The sequence below is a fragment of the Rhopalosiphum maidis genome, chromosome 3 (assembly GCF_003676215.2).
Source record: "Rhopalosiphum maidis isolate BTI-1 chromosome 3, ASM367621v3, whole genome shotgun sequence".
In the NCBI taxonomy this organism is placed as follows: Eukaryota; Metazoa; Arthropoda; class Insecta; order Hemiptera; family Aphididae; genus Rhopalosiphum; species Rhopalosiphum maidis.
Window position 1 is genome coordinate 60717070 of NC_040879.1, and position 21642 is coordinate 60738711.

Below are 21642 nucleotides of genomic sequence, written 5' to 3' on the forward strand. Positions count from 1 at the left end.
ATAGATAGTATATATAGTTATAAAATATATAAAATTAAGTTAGATTAATGTAATAAGTGGTTAATTAATATATCGATATTCTAATGTAAGTATATGACCAATTATTATTATAATGCATAATATGTTAATTTTAGAACCCTTTATAGATTAAATTATTTTATAAATATTATAGTACCTATATAATTTGATGTTTTTAATAATAATTGTTGATATTTTAATATTTTATTTTTATAATAATTTTTTAAATATATGTTTTATTTATTATCAAGTTATAGAGCTACTTTTGTTTTTTATAATGTTCTATTTGATGTTTCAATGTTAATGGATGGATATACTTGTCGTATTGTGGTGTGGGTTGTTCTGTAATTGCATTTAATAAAAAGGTATTTTGTTCATTGGTCGGTTCTTCACCTTGTGTGTTTGATTTTTGTTTTGAATGTGACTTATGCATAAAATAATGTGTCATGCTTGAAAATATACCCGCTAGTACTTTAAAACTGCAGCCGAATGTTTGATATAATATTGACATGTTAATTGTAGTATTTAGACATATCATTAAAATTTTCCATGCGGTGAATATTCCTAAGAGTCCGGATATGAAATTTCCAAATCCTACAAACCAACCCCACAGTTTATTTAATTTTTCATCGACTAAATGGCTTATGAGTTCTCCATCAATATATGGTTTTAATTTTAGCCCTTGATTGAGTGTATCGTAACCCATTGTTTGTCTTACTATGTTACTTTGTGCTGCGTCGACTTCTTGGGGAAATAGTAAGTGTTTTTGTAGTGCATTAATCATATCACTGGAGTATAATCCAGCATTCATTAAGTGCTCTGGGTTTCTGTATGACCATGTCCAGGTTGTTTGTGGTTTCAGTAATTGTGGTATTTTCCCGGATCCTAGTTCATTGTAGTTAGGTGACATGCTTATCCATTCTCCTTCCATGAGGTATCCTGTTGGTAGTATTATTGTACAATCGATTTCTGTTCCATATTTTTGTAGAGTGTGGGTTTTTGGTGCCATGAATAATTTTTGTTTGTTATATAGTACTGGTAATTCTTGAAAACATGCATTGTGGCTTCTGTCTAGTTCAACATCTACAGGTTTGCATTTAATAGGTATACTATTTCTCCTGATTTTAGAGCGGTGTAACCAGGTCCTTCACCCATTGAGTATGCGAATTCTGATAAGCTGTACGATGCTAATGATAGTTTGTGCATAAATATTTGTCTTTCTAGATTACATTGTTTGGTTACTAGATTGATGTACATTGAAGTTATAGATGCTTTTATAATATTTTGTATATAGACAAATTTTGTATTTATATATGCCATGAGATCTGTGTTGTATGTAGAAATTGGTTTTGTGTGAAAAAATGGTATGTTTTCTCGGTCAGCTAAAATGAACAACCGTGGATGTTCCGTTTGAAACACCGGTATATGATATGCATAGTCTGAGTTTAGTTTTTGTGATGCAAAAGTGATTTTATCTGATTCGACTAGAAATGTTTGTATTTCCGTGGTTGAATTAAGTGATTTTCTTGATGTTACTAATGTAGCTGGGCCTTCATATAATGTGTCATAATTATTGGTGTCACAGTTTGTTTGTTTATTAAATGTCCATATTATTTCGCCTTTGTGTGAATCAATGCCGTATGAGTCGGATAATCTTAGGCGTGTGCCTGTGGGAAGTATGATGACGTTATCTCTGCTATTAGCAATTGCCATTCCTTCCGATAATACTATTTTGTATTTTGCTTGTACTAATACGTTGTTCCATTCATATTTGTCTGTTTTAAAAGTTTCTCCAGTGCAGTCACCATCATGGTTTACTCTGCCTCTGATGACATCGGAAAAGTACATAGTTTGATTTATTTTTATATTATTAGCAGTTGTACCTTGATAAAAGGTATATGATCGTTTGGAGTGTGCATCTGCACCTTGAGCTGCGCCTGCTTGTATAAGTTCAGTGAAGTATCCATGTTTTACAATTTGTGCATCATCGAGGCCTGCACATTTCGTTATTAAGTAGTCAGCGACAATATAGCATGCTTGAAAATGTATTTGTTTTGATTCTGTTATTTGTAATAATTTTATTATAGGGATTTTTTCTATTTTGTTCGGCATTGGGGGTGTGCAATAATCAACATTTAATGTGTTAAATGATGTAATATTCATTTTGGTGCTTGAGCAATCGTATGCTATAAACCCTTTAGTATGTGGTATTATGGATAGTATTATATTCATAATAAATGTTGTAGCATTATTTTTGACATATTGTATATTATTTTAAATTAGTTACCACTGTGTATAGATTCCTTTTCCTCGCTTGAATCTAAGTTGTCCCTTTGGAAATATGGTTCAATCGTCTAATGTGAACAACATCTTGTGTTAGTTTGTTATTTAATATAAGATCTATTACGTAGTTGACATCATTGACCTTTGATATTATTTTATATGGCCCTCTATATTTGGGGGCTAATTTGGAAGTTTTATTTGATTCTTGGAAAGGAAATTTTACTAATACGAGTTGATTAGGTTCATATGTAGTAAGTTTGCGTAATTTGTCGTGATTTATTTTTTGTGTATTTTGAGCTTTTTTTATGTACTCTGGTATGTTTTCTCTAACTTGTTTTATTTCTTCAAGTGATTTTTTAAAGTCATATGATAGGTTTTCGGGAATTATTTGCGTGTCTATGCCTATATTGCATTGAACCCGTGTAGTAAATAATATGGGCTATAGTTTGTAGATGTTTGTGGTGAATTATTATAGCTAAATATTATGTATGGTAAATAGAAGGACCACCTTGATTGGTTATTGTCTTTTATATAGTGTCTTATGGCTTGACATATTACCCCATTGATTCTTTCTGTGAATCCTTGAGATTGAGGTGCGTAACTAGATGAAAATATTTGTTTTATACCAAAATTTGTGCATACGTCACTCATTATTTTATTTTTAAAATGTAGACCTCTGTCTGATGTGATGTATCTAGGTACACCATATTGTGTAATATAATGTATGAGAAATTGAACTACTGTATTTGCATCAGATGATTTGGTGGCTTTCGCAATGACATATTTAGTGTTTTGACATGTGAATACAAGTATATATTTTTTGTTATTGCTAGAGGGTAATGGTCCTAGGAAATCAATAGTTATTCTATCTAATGGCTTGCATTTGGGTAGTGGTATTGGTTGTAAACAACCTGCTGGTTTACCTTGTGATTTTTTATTTATTTGGCATTGATGACAAGATTTGAACAAGGTTTGTTACATCGTTTATTAAGTTGGCCAATAATATTTTATTTGAATTGCTTTTATTGTTTTCGTTATGCCCATATGTTCTGCTAGAGGGGGGTTGTGGTAGGCTGTGATTATATTTGTCACTAAACTTTTTGGAATAACTATAGCGTTGTCTATATTTTGTTTGGGAATATGTCTTTTTAAATATAATATTTGGTTTGTTATTATGTATCTCCTTGATAGTCTTTTATATTTATTAGATGTAGGTAAATTATTTAATGCTTTTATTATCTCAGCACAGAAGCTGTCATTTTCTTGTTCTTCAATTATGTTTATTTCTGTGTGTTTATCAATGCTTATATTATGTATAAATTCAGATTCGTTAGAATGTGTGTGGTGTTCAAAAATTACAGCGTCTATTATATTCATTATGTTTTCTCTAGATAAACAATCGGCGACTTTATTTTCTTTGACAGCTTTGTGTTTTATTATGAAATAAAAATCTAATATTTTTAATGTAAGTCTAGCTATTCTGGCAGATGGTATTTTTAAATTTTGTAATATTGTAAGCTTATATTATCGGAAAATACTGTGAACTTTCGTCCCCATAGAAACTCTCTAAAGTAAGTTATGCCGAAAACTAGACCTAAAAGCTCTAAAGTGGTGGACGAGTATGATTTTCAGAGTCTAATATTTTTCGTGATGCGTAACCTACTGGTCTTAATTTGTTGTTTTCGTCTGGTTGTTCTAGTACTGCTCCTAAACCGATTATGCTAGCGTCAACGGTTAGATATGTTTCTTTGTCATCGGAGAAATGTGTAATTACTGGTTCAGATGTTAGAATTGTTTTTAATTTATTGAATGCGTCTTCGTGATCATCATTCCAAGTTATGGATTTTTTATTGTCATGTTTAGTTAATTGAAATAATGGATTGGCTATGTGCGAAAAGTTTTTTACTAGTCTCCGATAGTAACTTGCTAATCCTAGAAAACTTCGAACTTGTTTGGTAGTTTTAGGTCTTTCAAAATTAGTTATTGCCATCGTGTTTCTAGGTAAGGGTTTAATGCCATCACTTGATATTTGGTGTCCTAAAAGCTCAATGTTATCAGCAAATATTGTACATTTAGCTGTTTTTAATGAAAATCCATATTGGCTAATTATTATGAAAACATTTTTTAAGTTGTCTAAAGCTATCTCAAAGTTGCTTCCGAAAGTTGCTAGGTCGTCTATAAATATAATAACTGATTTGTATAAGTATTCAGAAATGCTTTGTTAAGTTCTCTTTGAAATATTGCACTTGAATTTTTGAAACCTTGTGGTAGTCTAGTGAAAGTCATTAGTCCATGTACTGTGGTAAAGGCTAACATGTATTGGTCCTGTTCCCTCACAGGAATTTGAAAAAACCTGAATTCATGTCCAAAGTCGTAAAGTATTTGGAACCTTCTAAACTACGGAATAAATCTGTTGTTCTGGGTAACGGGTATCGGTCTGATTCTATTGTGTTATTAAGATCTTTATAAGAAACGACAAGCCTATAATTATTTTTTTCTTTCTTTTTAACTAAAATGCAGGTGAAGCAAAGTTAGATTTTGTGTGTTTGACTATATTAGCCGTTATTAGTTTATCTAGTTGTGTTTTTAATTCTTGCCTTTGTGAAGGTGAAACCCTATGTGGCGGGTGAAATTTTGGTTCTTTTGAATTTGGTTTTATTTTTATTTGACATGGTTGTACATTAGCTGGTTTTATATTTATTGTGTCGGTAGAAAATATATGTATAAATCGTTTTAGTAATTTTATTGTTTGATTATGTTGATCGGTCGTTAAGTTGTTAGATATTTTAATTTGGGTTCCTTCTTTATCGTATATTTTTTCTCTATCTTCGGTTATAATTGTATTAACTATTTGAACCTTTTCATTATGTTTTATTTTATTATTTATATTTGTTTCTAATTTGATACTGTTTTTTATCTGTTCTAAGGAAATATAATTGTTTGTGTAAATAATCTTTTGGGGTATTTTATTTGATTTGCTATTGTTTTTTATCAATGTGCCGGGACACCAGTGTGTTCCATTATTTAGATTGTATAATCAGAATATATGTATGTGTCGAAACCGAAGTGATTAGCTATGCTACTGAGTTGGTCATCGTGCCACCAGTAATTAGGTAACTCTGATAATTCTAATAGGTTTAATATGTCAGCTAGAGTGATTATTTTCTTTGCTTTGTTATCATTAATTGCGTTAGTTAGCGCGTATAATCCACAATTTCCGTTGGATTTTACGTTTTCCCCTATTTGATATTTAGAGAAAATTTTATTAACTTGAGGATCGTCGGTTTTTATAGAATCATTTGTGTTGGCAATAGTGTTATATGTGTTTTTTATATTTGATATTATGTTAGTTTTTTTGTTGTAATGGTAGCCACTCTTCACAGCTAGCTAATACAAAAAGAGTGTCATCATTATGTCCCTCAATATAATATATTATATTATAACATTGTATAATACGGTCACACGGATGTTTATATTATAATAAACATCTGTGGTCTTTTATAATTATGTCCTTACTCCTTTTTTACAAGAACCGTTATAATCTGTGCTCGGATGATACCCTTTGACCACCGGCCAGATCTACAGAGCCTCACTCTCTCCGCGTTCGCCCTTGGTGGCAGTCATACTTAATAAATTATATTTTACGTTTTAAATAATAAATATTTCAAATATATAAGTTGTGTTGTTGATTAAAAATAAATCCAAAGTGTTTCAATATCAAGTCCATTTCTTCTTCCTTCGTCCATCTAATATCAAGCGGGTCTCCAATCAAATTAAGGTAAGTCAATTTACCATATAATTAAATCCTTATATATATATATATATATATATATCGACGAAGGTGGATATATATACATATAAGAAGGTAGTAACTTGAGGTGTGTGGTTGTGTGCGCAATATATGCAAATAACGAGTCTTAATTAATAAAGAAAAGGTAAACGCATAAATTGCGCGCATAGTCTGATTTCTCACTTTACTACATTGTTTTTAATATGGTGGGAGTGTGACATAGTAATAATTGTATTTTTGTTTCATTGAATATTTCAAATATCATGTTTTTAATTATGTCCCATTTAAGTTCATTGTGAGTTAGATTTTCTACGCATAATGCTATGTATTTGTATTTTTCTTTTATCGCGAAGTTTTTTAGGTTGTACAAATTGTCAAAAACGTCTATATAAGATGTAGGTATGTTATATTTTTCTTTCGATATTAGGTAATGTATAGACCTATGTTCTGTATCAATGGTAGTTATTTCCCCTGGTATTAATTCTAAAACCTCAAGTATGTAGGACATGTTTCCGTATTTTGGGTAAGCCTGTTAGATAAATCTGTATTGTGTTGGAGGTCAGCCGAGATTGTGTGCGCTATAGAATATTGCGGTGTGGTGTTTATTATGTCTATATTAGCTTCAATTATGTTGGGTGATGGTGTAATTATATTATGTTCTATGTTATCGATATGATTTTCGATATGAGAAAATTTACTGTTCATTATTTTAGTTTTAATAGTTTTATCAAGGGTTATTAATTTCTTAGTGTAATCGATTTTTGCTTTGTTAATTTCTAAGAATTCGTTCCCTAGTATTATCGTACTGCTTAGGTTTTTTATTACGCAAACAGATATTGGGAATGTCACGTTTTCAATTTTAAGATTAATTGACGTAGTCCCAATGAATTGTAGTGGTGTTTTATCTAGACCTGATAATTGGTATTTATTAGATGGACTTATTATTGTTCTTTTATCTATCAAGTCTGGTCGAATGCAATTTATGTTAGCTCCCGAATCTATGGTTAATTCGATATCCTCGTTGTTTAAATTGGCTATTATATATAATGCGTTGGCTTTTCTATCTTTTTTAATTATGGTATTTATGATATCTGTGTTTATTGTTGTGTTTTTAATTGTCGGAGATTTATTTAATTGGTTTTCTGGAAGTAAAGGGTAATGCAACTTTCCAGATTGTGCATTTGACCTATTTATTGGTTTTTTTGATCGGGATTCGTCTTATTAAAGTAACAAGTTTCAGCTGTGTGGTATCTTTTATTACATGTGGTGCATATTAGTTTCCATTTGCATTCGGAACCATTGTGATTATAATTGTTGCAGTGTTCACATTGAATTTTTTTATTGATATTATTATAATTAAAGCCATTATTATAATTGATATTATTATTCGGGTTTGGTGAGTAATTTTTACGATTATTATTATAATTGTAATTATTATTGGGAGTTGATCGATGATCGTTCTGATATTTATTATAATTGTTATAATTATTATTTGGAGTTGGCGGGTAATTATTGTGATTATTATTATTATTATTAATTGATCTGTTATAGTTAGGGCGATAGTTAGATTTGTTGTAATTTTGATATTCGTAATTATTGTTCCTGTTATAATTTGGCCGATTTGTATAATTTTGTGTGGCATGGTTTGTAGATTGGTTAATATTATTGTTATTATTAATAAAATTATTAATTACTGATTCTAACTTTGACATTTGATTAAATTTTCCTACTGTTTTTAATTTTCTTTTTCAAGTTCTAATATTATTTTATGCTGGTTTAATTTGACAACGTCTTCCCAGGATGTTAATGATAGAGTTAATTCATTAATATTTTCGTCTATTAAGTTTTCGTTTGGTAATTGATTATTATTTTCGTGTGTGGCCATATGTTTAGAATTGTTAAAGGCTGGTTTGTGAGAGAAGTAATACGCAAAAGTATTCTAAGATTTGTATAATTTCTAATAAAAGTGATTCAAAAGTTGGTGTAAGTATGTAACAACGTGTTGTAAGTTTTAAAATAAAATATTGAAAATATTTTATAAGCCTATAGTCGCTAATTTCTGTTCGAAATGCGAGAATTTTGGTTATTTGGTTGATTATTTGTGTGTATTTGTTTGAAAAATTAATTTTTTGTATCGAGTTTTATTGTGAAGATTATTATCTTAATGCATTGTTTTAAAGGTAATATTGTGTTTAGTTTTAGAATAATGTTTAGATTTTTGAAATTTTTGTATTGTATTTATTTGATGGAAAATTTATTGTTTGTGAAATTAATTGTATATTTGTGTGTGTAAAATATTTATAGAATGTAAAATTGCAATCGTAATAATAATGCTACCTGTTGGGCGCCATTTGTAGTAGAAAAAATAAAACGAGATAGACAATAAATAAGTGAGAGAGAGATGGGGCTATGATGTGGGGATATAAATGTATTGGTGGATTGGTAAAGTAATGAAATGATAACAAGTAATAGAGATAAAAAGGAAATAAGTTTGTGTATGATTTGAAATTAAATGCAGTTGGTTGTTAAATAATTGAAATTAAATACCCTATCTGCATTATTTTATTCTGCTACTATTTATATTATTGGGTCGACATGAAGCTACCTATTTAATTTTATGTATATATATGTTAAATTTCCACTTACCTTTTCGTCGACGGATGTGTGTAGATATCTCGGTGTTGTGATTCGATAAGCACTATTATATACGATCCGATTTACTTTATTAAGATAGATACTGGGCTCGAGTATAACCTATATTGGTATATTAATGTTGTAAGATATTTAGAAAGGGTTGGATAGATATTAAAATTAGGATTTAGGATCATAGGACAATGTATTAACATGTTATTGGATGTCAGGCAGTATAAATAATTATATGAACGTTTTTAAGTTTTAAGTAATAAAGCCAATATACCAATCTAGGTTTATACTAAGAAAACGGGGAACCAACGCAACGTTACGAAAATTATAATAAATAGGTCTCAGTACGCGGAATCGAATCTTGTGCTGTTCTCGCGTGTCTTCAGTATTTTTCGTGTTCTTTTGGCGGTGTTTCTGCTTGAAGCTTGTGTGTCATGTTGATGAGATTTTTACACTGCGCTCATGCTGTGAAGGCGTTGTGATTTTATATGCGTTCTTCAATGATCTATTGAATGTATATTTGCGGCATTTTTGATATAGATAGTTTGGTCTGCCCGTAATTATGTGATTGATATTTTTATTTTAAATTTAATTGTCGTAGTGTTAGTTCCAGTATCTTTGTATAATTTGATTATCGTGGTAATTATTTTAATTCTTTAATTGCGGTTTCATCGCGTTGATATGATTGAATGATAGTATATGGTACTTATATTAGTTTAGTCAATTACTATTTTATTATCTTCGTATAGTTCGTAATTGTAACATTTATTTTAATTCGTTTATTGCGTCTGGTAACACATTATATAATTAAGCCTACAATCGGAAATCTGCCTTATATATTTATGGATTAATATAACTGTAATATTTATATATTACAGATGTTTTAGCTAAATGAAAAACTGATTTTGGTGTAAAATTATGTATAGAATATTATAACCACAGTAATAATAAGCAGTTCATAAGCAAGGAATTGAATCTTCGAAATTATCGATTTTCATTCGCGAATTCTCTGTCACCTGCTGATCAAACGAAAATTTATCACATTGATTATAATATACTACTCATCAATCTCATTAGAATCAGTATTTCATTTTGCCAAAACCTGTTTTTTTTAAATTTTGAATTTTCAAATATGTTCAATCTATATACGACGTTTTAGACATTCTTAATACCGTGTTTTAGATCAACCAAATGCAAACAAAAAATGTAACTTGTATGGAGATCAAATCTATGTTTTACAACTTTAAGCTTATCTCTCAACATTTAATCGAAAACAATTCATAACCAAGGAATTTAAATTTCGAAATTTCAATTTTCATTCGCGTTTTTTTAATTTCCTGTTGGTCTACCAAAACTTATCACAGTGGTTATAATATTCTACACGAAATTCTATACCAAAATAAGTCTTTCATTTTGCAAATATTTAATTTTTTCAAATTTTGGATTTTCAAAGAAGTTCGATCTAAGTACGACAATTTAAAAAACCTAAAAATCATTTTTTCAAAAATTCTATAACAAAAAACCTATGAAGGTAGTTTGAAAATCGATTTAATTTTTTATAAGTTTCGACCCATCTCTCACAAATATCTCGAAAGCAGTTCATAAGCAAGTAATTGAATCTTCGAAATTTTCGATTTTCATTTAGGTTTTCTCGGTCACCTGGTGGTCCAACGAAAACTTATTACTTTGGTTATAATATTCTAAACATAATTTTACACCAAAAATCAGTATTTGATTTAGCTAAAACATCGTTCTTTCAAAAATGGGAATTTAAAAATCGTTCGATCTGCATACGAAACTTTATAAATTCTTAATAACGTTTTTTAGAAAAATTTAAAGCAAACAACTAATATATCAAGTTATAGGAATCGATTCTATGTTTTACAAATTTCGATCTATGTCTCACAATTTTATCGAAAACAGTTCGTAACCAAGGAATTTAAATTTTAATTTTTCAATTTTCATTCGCGTTTTCTCGGTCACCTGCTGATCAAACGAAAATTTATTACATTGATTATAATATACTACTCATTAATCTCATTAGAATCAGTATTTCATTTTGCCAAAACCTGGTTTTTTTTATAAATTTTGAATTTTCAAATATGTTCGATCTATATACGACGTTTTAGAAATTCTTAATACCGTGTTTTAGATCAACCAAATGCAAACAAAAAATGTAACATGTATGGGGATCAAATCTATGTTTTACAACTTTAGGCCTATCTCTCAACATTTAATCGAAAACAATTCGTAACCAAGGAATTTAAATATCGAAATTTCAATTTTCATTCGCGTTTTTTTAATTTCCCGTTGGTCTACCAAAACTTATCACAGTGGTTATAATATTCTACACGAAATTCTATACCAAATTAAGTCTTTCATTTTGCAAAAATTTAATTTTTTCAAATTTTGGATTTTCAAAGAAGTTCGATCTAAGTACGACAATTGAAAAATCCTAAAAACCATTTTTTCAAAAATTCTATAACAAAAAACCTATGAAGGTAGTTTGAAAATCGATTTAATTTTTTATAAGTTTCGACCCATCTCTCACAAATATCTCGAAAGCAGTTCATAAGCAAGTAATTGAATCTTCGAAATTTTCGATTTTCATTTAGGTTTTCTCGGTCACCTGGTGGTCCAACGAAAACTTATTACTTTGGTTATAATATTCTAAACATAATTTTACACCAAAATCAGTATTTGATTTAGCTAAAACATCGTTCTTTCAAAAATGGGAATTTAAAAATCGTTCGATCTGCATACGAAACTTTATAAATTCTTAATAACGTTTTTTAGAAAAATTTAAAGCAAACAACTAATATATCAAGTTATAGGAATCGATTCTATGTTTTACAAATTTCGATCTATGTCTCACAATTTTATCGAAAACAGTTCGTAACCAAGGAATTTAAATTTTAAATTTTTCAATTTTCATTCGCGTTTTCTCGGTCACCTGCTGATCAAACGAAAATTTATTACATTGATTATAATATACTACTCATTAATCTCATTAGAATCAGTATTTCATTTTGCCAAAACCTGGTTTTTTTTATAAATTTTGAATTTTCAAATATGTTCGATCTATATACGACGTTTTAGAAATTCTTAATACCGTGTTTTAGATCAACCAAATGCAAACAAAAAATGTAACATGTATGGGGATCAAATCTATGTTTTACAACTTTAGGCCTATCTCTCAACATTTAATCGAAAACAATTCGTAACCAAGGAATTTAAATATCGAAATTTCAATTTTCATTCGCGTTTTTTTAATTTCCCGTTGGTCTACCAAAACTTATCACAGTGGTTATAATATTCTACACGAAATTCTATACCAAATTAAGTCTTTCATTTTGCAAAAATTTAATTTTTTCAAATTTTGGATTTTCAAAGAAGTTCGATCTAAGTACGACAATTGAAAAATCCTAAAAAACCATTTTTTCAAAAATTCTATAACAAAAAACCTATGAAGGTAGTTTGAAAATCGATTTAATTTTTTATAAGTTTCGACCCATCTCTCACAAATATCTCGAAAGCAGTTCATAAGCAAGTAATTGAATCTTCGAAATTTTCGATTTTCATTTAGGTTTTCTCGGTCACCTGGTGGTCCAACGAAAACTTATTACTTTGGTTATAATATTCTAAACATAATTTTACACCAAAAATCAGTATTTGATTTAGCTAAAACATCGTTCTTTCAAAAATGGGAATTTAAAAATCGTTCGATCTGCATACGAAACTTTATAAATTCTTAATAACGTTTTTTAGAAAAATTTAAAGCAAACAACTAATATATCAAGTTATAGGAATCGATTCTATGTTTTACAAATTTCGATCTATGTCTCACAATTTTATCGAAAACAGTTCGTAACCAAGGAATTTAAATTTTTAATTTTTCAATTTTCATTCGCGTTTTCTCGGTCACCTGCTGATCAAACGAAATTTATTACATTGATTATAATATACTACTCATTAATCTCATTAGAATCAGTATTTCATTTTGCCAAAACCTGGTTTTTTTATAAATTTTGAATTTTCAAATATGTTCGATCTATATACGACGTTTTAGAAATTCTTAATACCGTGTTTTAGATCAACCAAATGCAAACAAAAAATGTAACATGTATGGGGATCAAATCTATGTTTTACAACTTTAGGCCTATCTCTCAACATTTAATCAAAAACAATTCGTAACCAAGGAATTTAAATATCGAAATTTCAATTTTCATTCGCGTTTTTTTAATTTCCCGTTGGTCTACCAAAACTTATCACAGTGGTTATAATATTCTACACGAAATTCTATACCAAATTAAGTCTTTCATTTTGCAAAAATTTAATTTTTTCAAATTTTGGATTTTCAAAGAAGTTCGATCTAAGTACGTCAATTTAAAAATCCTTAAAACCATTTTTTCAAAAATTCTATAACAAAAAACCTATGAAGGTAGTTTGAAAATCGATTTAATTTTTTATAAGTTTCGACCCATCTCTCACAAATATCTCGAAAGCAGTTCATAAGCAAGTAATTGAATCTTCGAAATTTTCGATTTTCATTTAGGTTTTCACGGTCACCTGGTGGTCCAACGAAAACTTATTACTTTGGTTATAATATTCTAAACATAATTTTACACCAAAAATCAGTATTTGATTTAGCTAACACATCGATATTTTTAAAAATGGGATTTTCAAAATCGTTCGATCTACATACGACACATTAAAAATTCTTAATAACGTTTTTTAGAAAAATTTAAAGCAAACAATTAATATATCAAGTTATAGGAATCGATTCTATGTTTTACAAATTTCGATCTATGTCTCACAATTTTATCGAAAACAGTCCGTAACCAAGGAATTTAAATTTTTAATTTTTCAATTTTCATTCGCGTTTTCTTAATTACCCGATGGTCTACCAAAACTTATCACAGTGGTTATAATATTCTACACGAAATTCTATACCAAAATAAGTCTTTCATTTTGCAAATATTTAATTTTTTCAAATTTTGGATTTTCAAAGAAGTTCAATCTAAGTACGACAATTTAAAAAACCTAAAAATCATTTTTTCAAAAATTCTATAACAAAAAACCTATGAAGGTAGTTTGAAAATCGATTTAATTTTTTATAAGTTTCGACCCATCTCTCACAAATATCTCGAAAGCAGTTCATAAGCAAGTAATTGAATCTTCGAAATTTTCGATTTTCATTTAGGTTTTCTCGGTCACCTGGTGGTCCAACGAAAACTTATTACTTTGGTTATAATATTCTAAACATAATTTTACACCAAAAATCAGTATTTGATTTAGCTAAAACATCGTTCTTTCAAAAATGGGAATTTAAAAATCGTTCGATCTGCATACGAAACTTTATAAATTCTTAATAACGTTTTTTAGAAAAATTTAAAGCAAACAACTAATATATCAAGTTATAGGAATCGATTCTATGTTTTACAAATTTCGATCTATGTCTCACAATTTTATCGAAAACAATTCGTAAACAAGGAATTTAAATTTTTAATTTTTCAATTTTCATTTGCGTTTTCTTAATTTCCCGTTGGTCTACCATAACTTATCACAGTGGTTATAATATTCTACACGAAATTCTATACCAAAATAAGTTTTTTATTTTGCAAAAAATTAATTTTTTCAAATTTTGGATTTTCAAAGAAGTTCGATCTATGTACGACATTTTAAAAATCCTTAAAATCATGTTTTCAAAAATTCTATAACAAAAAACCTATGAAGCTAGTTTGAAAATCGATTTAATTTTTTATAAGTTTCGATCCATCTCGTACAAATATCTCGAAAGCAGTTCATAAGCATGTAATTGAATCTTAGAAGTTTTCGATTTTCATTTAGGTTTTCTCGGTCAGGGAAAACAGTTCGTAACCAAGGAATTTAAATTTTTAATTTTTCAATTTTCATTCGCGTTTTCTCGGTTACCCGTTGGTCCACTAAACTGTACAAAGATATGAACTTTAATCATTTAACAAATGATAATAAGTAATAATTATGATAAGTCATACAAATCTATAAGAATGACTTTTAGAATTTAAATGTAAAATAAGTGTAACAAAAAAATACAATTGTAAAATAACTGAGAATAGCTTATTTTCAATATGAAAAAATTACGAATTTGTACCATTCGGCAAAATGTATTTAAATAATCAAAATGTTTTATAGTTTTTATGGAGGATAAATATCGGGTCATATGAAAGTGTAAAATGGTAAATTAGTATCATTTTCTTAAGGTAGTAGTCAGGGTTCAAGACAGTTACTTGTGTTAACTTCAGACGTAAATATGAACAATTCGTCTATATCATAAAATATCTAAATTGAATTTTCAATTAATTCAGGCCAAACTTAAGTAAATATACCGACCCCTTACTTCACAAAGTAAACCGATGAACGGCACACAACCAACTAGTTTTATCTCCTGGCAGGTTGCCAGTCAACCTTAGTACAGCGACACTCCCGCGCTCTGTCAGTATATACATTGACTTGATATTTCAGTGTTTTAAAAATAGTTAAATATAGGGATTTGTAAATTTTCTAAAAATTATGATTTATACAAAGTAAAAATAAAAATCTTATAGAATAGGTAAATAATAAGAATGAAAATTACAAGCTAATAGTTGTTTAATAATCTATTATTCAGATATTTAACAAGTCAAATTGTTTCACAACTATTAATTTATTATCAATTATATTCAATAACCATTACAGAAACATTGTATAAATCCAATATTATTATCAATGTCTTCTAGATTATTTTCAAAATAAGATGTTGATACTTTCCCAAAGTGGTATGAATGCAAATTCCTGTCTCAGCAAGCCTTGAGTGAACTGCTGCACTGCAATCTGAAAAAAATGTAGTCAGTTAAATTTGTAAGATTGGTGGAGAATTAATTGAGAAATGAGTGTTTCATAAGCAGTTTAAAATATGAATTTAAAACACGAGTCAAAATTATCATATAAAACCCTTTTTTTTAATGTTTATGAAGTATCAGCATTAATGAAATACATAGAAGTTAATAATGCTAAATAAGAATCATTTACTTAATTCAATGGTGTTGGTTTCATGTCAATTAATTGAGAATTGAGTGTTTCATAAGCCACAAAAAAAATTTGAATTTGTAATATACTCCAAAATTATTATATAAAAACAAGTTTTATAGAGTTTATGAAGTATTGGCTTAAATGAAATGTATGAAAGTAATTAATGATTAATTAGATCCAATTTCTCTTTCTAGTGGTCAAGGTTTCAAGGTACTAACATAAGAATTGAGTAATTTATAAGCAATTAAAAAAATGAATTTGTAAAATACGACAAATTTACCATATAAAAACATGTTTTATAGTGTTTATGAAGTATTGGCTTAAATGTAATGTATGAAAGTAATTAATGCTAAATCAGATCCAATTTCTCTTTCTAGTGGTCAAGGTTTCAAGGTACTAACATGAGAATTGAGTATTTTATAAGCAATTAAAAAAATGAATTTGTAAAATACGCCAAATTTACCATATAAAAACATGTTTTATAGTGTTTATGAAGTATTGGCTTAAATGAAATGTATGAAACTAATTAATGCTAAATAAGATCCAATTTCTCTTTCTAGTGGTCAAGGTTTCAAGATACTAACATGCGAATTGAGTATTTTATAAGCCATAAAAAATTTGAATTTGTAATTTACGTTAAAATTATCATATAAAAACATGTTTTATAGTGTTTATGAAGTATCGGCATCAACAAAAATACATGGAAGTTAATAATGCTAAATAAGAATCATTTACTTAATTCATTGGTCTTGGTTTCATGATACTTACTTTTTGTTTCACTAATATTAAGTTGCTATCAATTACATACAGTTATTATTACACGTACCTTGCAAAAGACCATTATTGTTATTATAAGTATCTTCTAGTTTATTTTCAAAATAAGATGTTGATATTTTCCAAAGTGGTATAAATGCAAATTCCTGTCTCAGCTAGCCTTGAATGAACTGCTGCACTGCAATCTGCAAAAAATGTTGTCAGTTAAATATGTAAAATTAGTGGAGAATTAATTGAGAATTGAGTGTTTCATAAGCAGTTTAAAAAATGAATTTATAACACGAGTCAAAATTATCACATAAAAGCATGTTTATAGTTTTTATGAAGTATCAGCATCAATGAAATACATGAAAGTTAATAATGCTAAAAAAGAATCATTTACTTAATACAATTGTCACTACTACACACCATAAGGAGAACGAAAATAATTCTATAACAACTCGTGGGTGGACAACACTGGATAATTTAGAAATTGAAAAAAATCAAAACAAAAACTAACAGACAACCTTCATTTTTAATACAAAATAATTGAAAACTATTTACAGTTGAAACTTAAACACAAGTACGAATGTAATACTGTAAAAAGATACGAAATTTAAGCATAAACAGATGATAACAAATAATAATTATGATAAGCCATAAAAGATTGTACAAATTAACAGAATGTTTTGTACTTTTAAAAAAAGAATACACTTGTGCAATAAATGAAAAATACCCCTTTTCCATATGAATTTGATGATAATTTTTCAATGATAAATTTAAATCATTTTCTTAATGCATCGGTCGAGGATCAGGACACTGACTTGTGTTAACTTCGGGCGTAAAATATGAACAATTCGTTGATATTATAAATATTCTTTCGTAAATGTACAAGACATTCAGTCAAAAGCCTAATAAATATACCGCCCCACTCCGGAGAGCAGTGGAACGGTGAACGGCACACAACCAACTAGATTCTTCATGTGGCAGGTCAGCCGTCGACCAAGGTATGGTGAACCTCCCGCCCTCTGTTGGTGTTAATATTGACTTAATGATTAATTCTTCTATAAACAGTTGAAAATGTGAATTTGTAATTTTTATCAAAATTATCATTTATATATAGTCTAAATAAAAGATTTTTTTAGCATAGGTAAAAAAGAAGAATAAAAATTACAAGCTAAAAGTGTTTACCAATCTTTTATTCATATATATAACAAATAACAATTGTTTCACAACTATTATTTTATTATCAATTATATTCAATAACCATTACACACACATTGCATAAATCCAATATTATTATCAATATCTCCTAGTTTATTTTTAAAATAAGATGTTGATACTTTCCCAAAGTGGTATGAATGCAAATTCCTGTCTCAGCAAGCCTTGGGTGAACTGCTGCACTGCAATCTGAAAAAAATGTAGTCAGTTAAATATGTAAAATTAGTGGAGAATTAATTGAGAATTTAGTGTTTCATAACAGTTTAAAATATGAATTTAAAACACAAGTCAAAATTATCATTTAAAAACATGTTTTATAGTGTTTATGAAGTATTAGCTTAAATGAAATGTATGAGAGTAATCAATGCTAAATAGGAAACATATTCCTTTTCTAGTGGTCAAGGTTTCAAGGTACTAACATGAGAATTGAGTATTTTATAAGCAATTAAAAAAATGAATTTTTAATATACGTCAAATGTACCATATAAAAACATGTTTTATAGTGTTTATAAAGTATTGGCTTAAATGTAATGTATGAAAGTAATTAATGCTAAATCAGATCCAATTTCTCTTTCTAGTGGTCAAGGTTTCAAGGTACTAACATGAGAATTGAGTATTTTATAAGCAATTAAAAAAATGAATTTGTAAAATACGCCAAATTTACCATATAAAAACATGTTTTATAGTGTTTATGAAGTATTGGCTTAAATGAAATGTATGAAACTAATTAATGCTAAATAAGATCCAATTTCTCTTTCTAGTGGTCAAGGTTTCAAGATACTAACATGAGAATTGAGTATTTTATAAGCAATTAAAAAAATTAATTTGTAAAATACATCAAATATACCATATAAAAACATGTTTTATAGTGTTTATGAAGTATCAGCATCAATAAAAATACAAGGAAGTTAATAATGCTAAATAAGAACCATTTACTTAATTCATTGGTCTTGGTTTCATGATACTAATTATTTGTTTCACTAATATTAAGTTGCAACAAATTATATTCAATAACCATTACACACACATTGCATAAATCCAATAATATTATCAATATCTCCTAGTTTATTTTTAAAATAAGATGTTGATACTTTCCCAAAGTGGTATGAATGCAAATTCCTGTCTCAGCAAGCCTTGGGTGAACTGCTGCACTAAAATCTGAAAAAAATGTAGTCAGTTAAATATGTAAAATTAGTGGAGAATTAATTGAGAATTTAGTGTTTCATAACAGTTTAAAATATGAATTTATAACACGAGTCAAAATTGTCATTTAAAAGCATGTTTATAGTGTTTATGAAGTATTGGCTTAAATGTAATGTATGAAAGTAATTAATGCTAAATCAGATCCAATTTCTCTTTCTAGTGGTCAAGGTTTCAAGGTACTAACATGAGAATTGAGTAATTTATAAGCAATTAAAAAAATGAATTTGTAAAATACGACAAATTTACCATATAAAAACATGTTTTATAGTGTTTATGAAGTATTGGCTTAAATGAAATGTATGAAAGTAATTATTGCTTAATTAGATCCAATTTCTCTTTCTAGTGGTCAAGGTTTCAAGATACTAACATGTGAATTGAGTATTTTATAAGCCATAAAAAATTTGAATTTGTAATTTACGTTAAAATTATCATATAAAAACATGTTTTATAGTGTTTATGAAGTATCGGCATCAACAAAAATACATGGAAGTTAATAATGCTAAATAAGAATCATTTACTTAATTCAATGGTCTTGGTTCATGAAATAATTTAGAATTGAGTGTTTCATTAGCAGTTAAAAATATGAATTTAAAATACGAGTAAATTATTCATATAAAAGCATGTTATAGAGTTAATGAAACATTGGCTTAAATAAATGTATGAATGTAATAATGCTAAATAAGAAACATATTCTCTATCTAGTGGTTTAAGGTTACAAGATATTAACATGAGAATTTAGTAATTTATAAGCAATTAAAAAATGAATTTGTAAAATACTTCAAATTTACCATATAAAAAACATGTTTTATAGTGTTTATAAAGTATTGGCTTAAATGAAATGTATGAAAGTAATTAATGCCAAATAAGAAACATATTCTCTATATTAGTGATTAAGGTTTCAAGATATAAATGAGAATTGAGTGTTTTATAAGCCATAAAAAATTTGAATTGTATTATACGTCAAAATTATTATATGAAAAACATGTTGTATAGTGTTTATGAGGTATCGGCTTAAATGAAATGAATGAAAGTAATTAATGCTGAGTAAGAAACATATTCTTATCTAGTGGTCAAGGTTTCACAATACTAACTTTAGAATTGACTTTTCTATAAAAAGTTAAAAATAGGAATTTATAATCTCATTAAAATTATCATATAAAATCATTTATAGTGTTTATGAAGTATCAGCATCAATAAAAATACAAGGAAGTTAGAGTTAAGAATGCTAATAAGAATTATTCACTTAATTTATTTGTCTTGGTTTCATGATACTAACTTTTTGTGTCACTAATATTAAGTTGCTATTAATTACATACAGTTATTATTAAACGTACCATGCAAATACCATTATTATTATTATTATCAGTATTGTCTAGTCAAATTTCAACATGGGATGTCCAAATTTCCCAAGTGCTAAAAACGGTAATTCATGTTTCATCATGGCTTGAAAGATCTGCTGTACTGCAATCTGAAAAAATGTAGTCAGTTAAAATGTGAAATTGATGGAGTACAACATTAGAATACAGAGTTTATAAGCAGTTAATAATATGAATTTAAAAATACGAGTCAAAATTATCATATAAAAGCATGTTTTTAATGTTTATGAAGTATCAGCATCAATCAAATACATGGAAGTTAATAATGCTAAATAAGAATCATTTACTTAATCTAATGGTAAGGGTTTCATAACACTAACTTTTTGTTACACTTCTATTATGTTGCTATCAATTACATTCAATTTAACATTACACGTACCGTGCAAAACACCATTATTAATATCAATACCTTCTAATCCATATTAAACATAGGATGTTGAAACTATTCCAAGCGCTAAAAATGTTAATTCATGCTCAGCAACCGTTGAGTGATCTGTTGCACTGCAATCTGAAAAATATGAAAGTTAATAATGGTAAATAAGCATCATTACTTAATCTAATGGTCAAGGTTACATGACCTTCAGTAACACTACTATTAATTGAATCACAATTATTTCTATACCCATTACTCGTACTTTGCATAAAAACCATTATTATTATCAGTATCGTCTAGTCCATTTTCAACGTAGGATGTTGTAACTTTGTCAAGTGTTTAAAAACGTTAATTCATGTCTTCGCAATCCTTGAGTGATCTGCTGTACAGCCATCTAAAAAAAAATTGTCGGTTAAATATGTATAATGGTTGGAGGATAAAATGTCACTACTACACACCATAAAGACATCGAAAGTCTGTTATGACAACTAGTACGTGGACAACGGTGAATAATTCAGAAATGGAAATAATCAAACAAAAACTAACAGACAAACTTCATTCCTATTTCAAAATACTTGAAAACAATTTAAAGTTGAATTTAAATACAAATACGAATATAAAACTGCAAAAAGATATGAAACATAAATCAGACAGTAAATACAAACGATTATATCAATAGATATAAACAATGTTTTATATCACTAAACCACAATCATGGATGAAAAAACATCATATCAATTCGGATTAGAATATTCAACTTATTAGATTTTATCTCTGGCCGCCGAATTCAAAAATGTTTAATATTATAATATTTTCAGAAACAAATACAATTTCAAAACTGATTAACTGAGCATAATATAATGAAATAAATTTCCAATAATATTTTGTACTTTGTAAATTAAGCAGGCAGTTTGTATAAATATCATGAGTCT

General features: G+C 28.0%; 1 long non-coding RNA gene across 2 annotated transcripts; it reads right to left on the reverse strand.

The window, feature by feature from the left end:
• Positions 1-17889: 17889 nt before the first annotated feature.
• LOC113558685 lies at positions 17890-20979 on the reverse strand. Of its 2 annotated transcripts, none has more exons than XR_003405683.1 (3): positions 20960-20976; positions 20747-20845; positions 17890-17947 (listed from the first exon to the last, which is right to left on the reverse strand). It is a non-coding gene; the product is annotated as an uncharacterized LOC113558685 (long non-coding RNA). The 2 variants fall into 2 exon arrangements; XR_003405684.1 differs by lacking the exon at positions 17890-17947 and adding an exon at positions 20382-20429 and having other exon boundaries at positions 20960-20979.
• Positions 20980-21642: the final 663 nt, after the last annotated feature.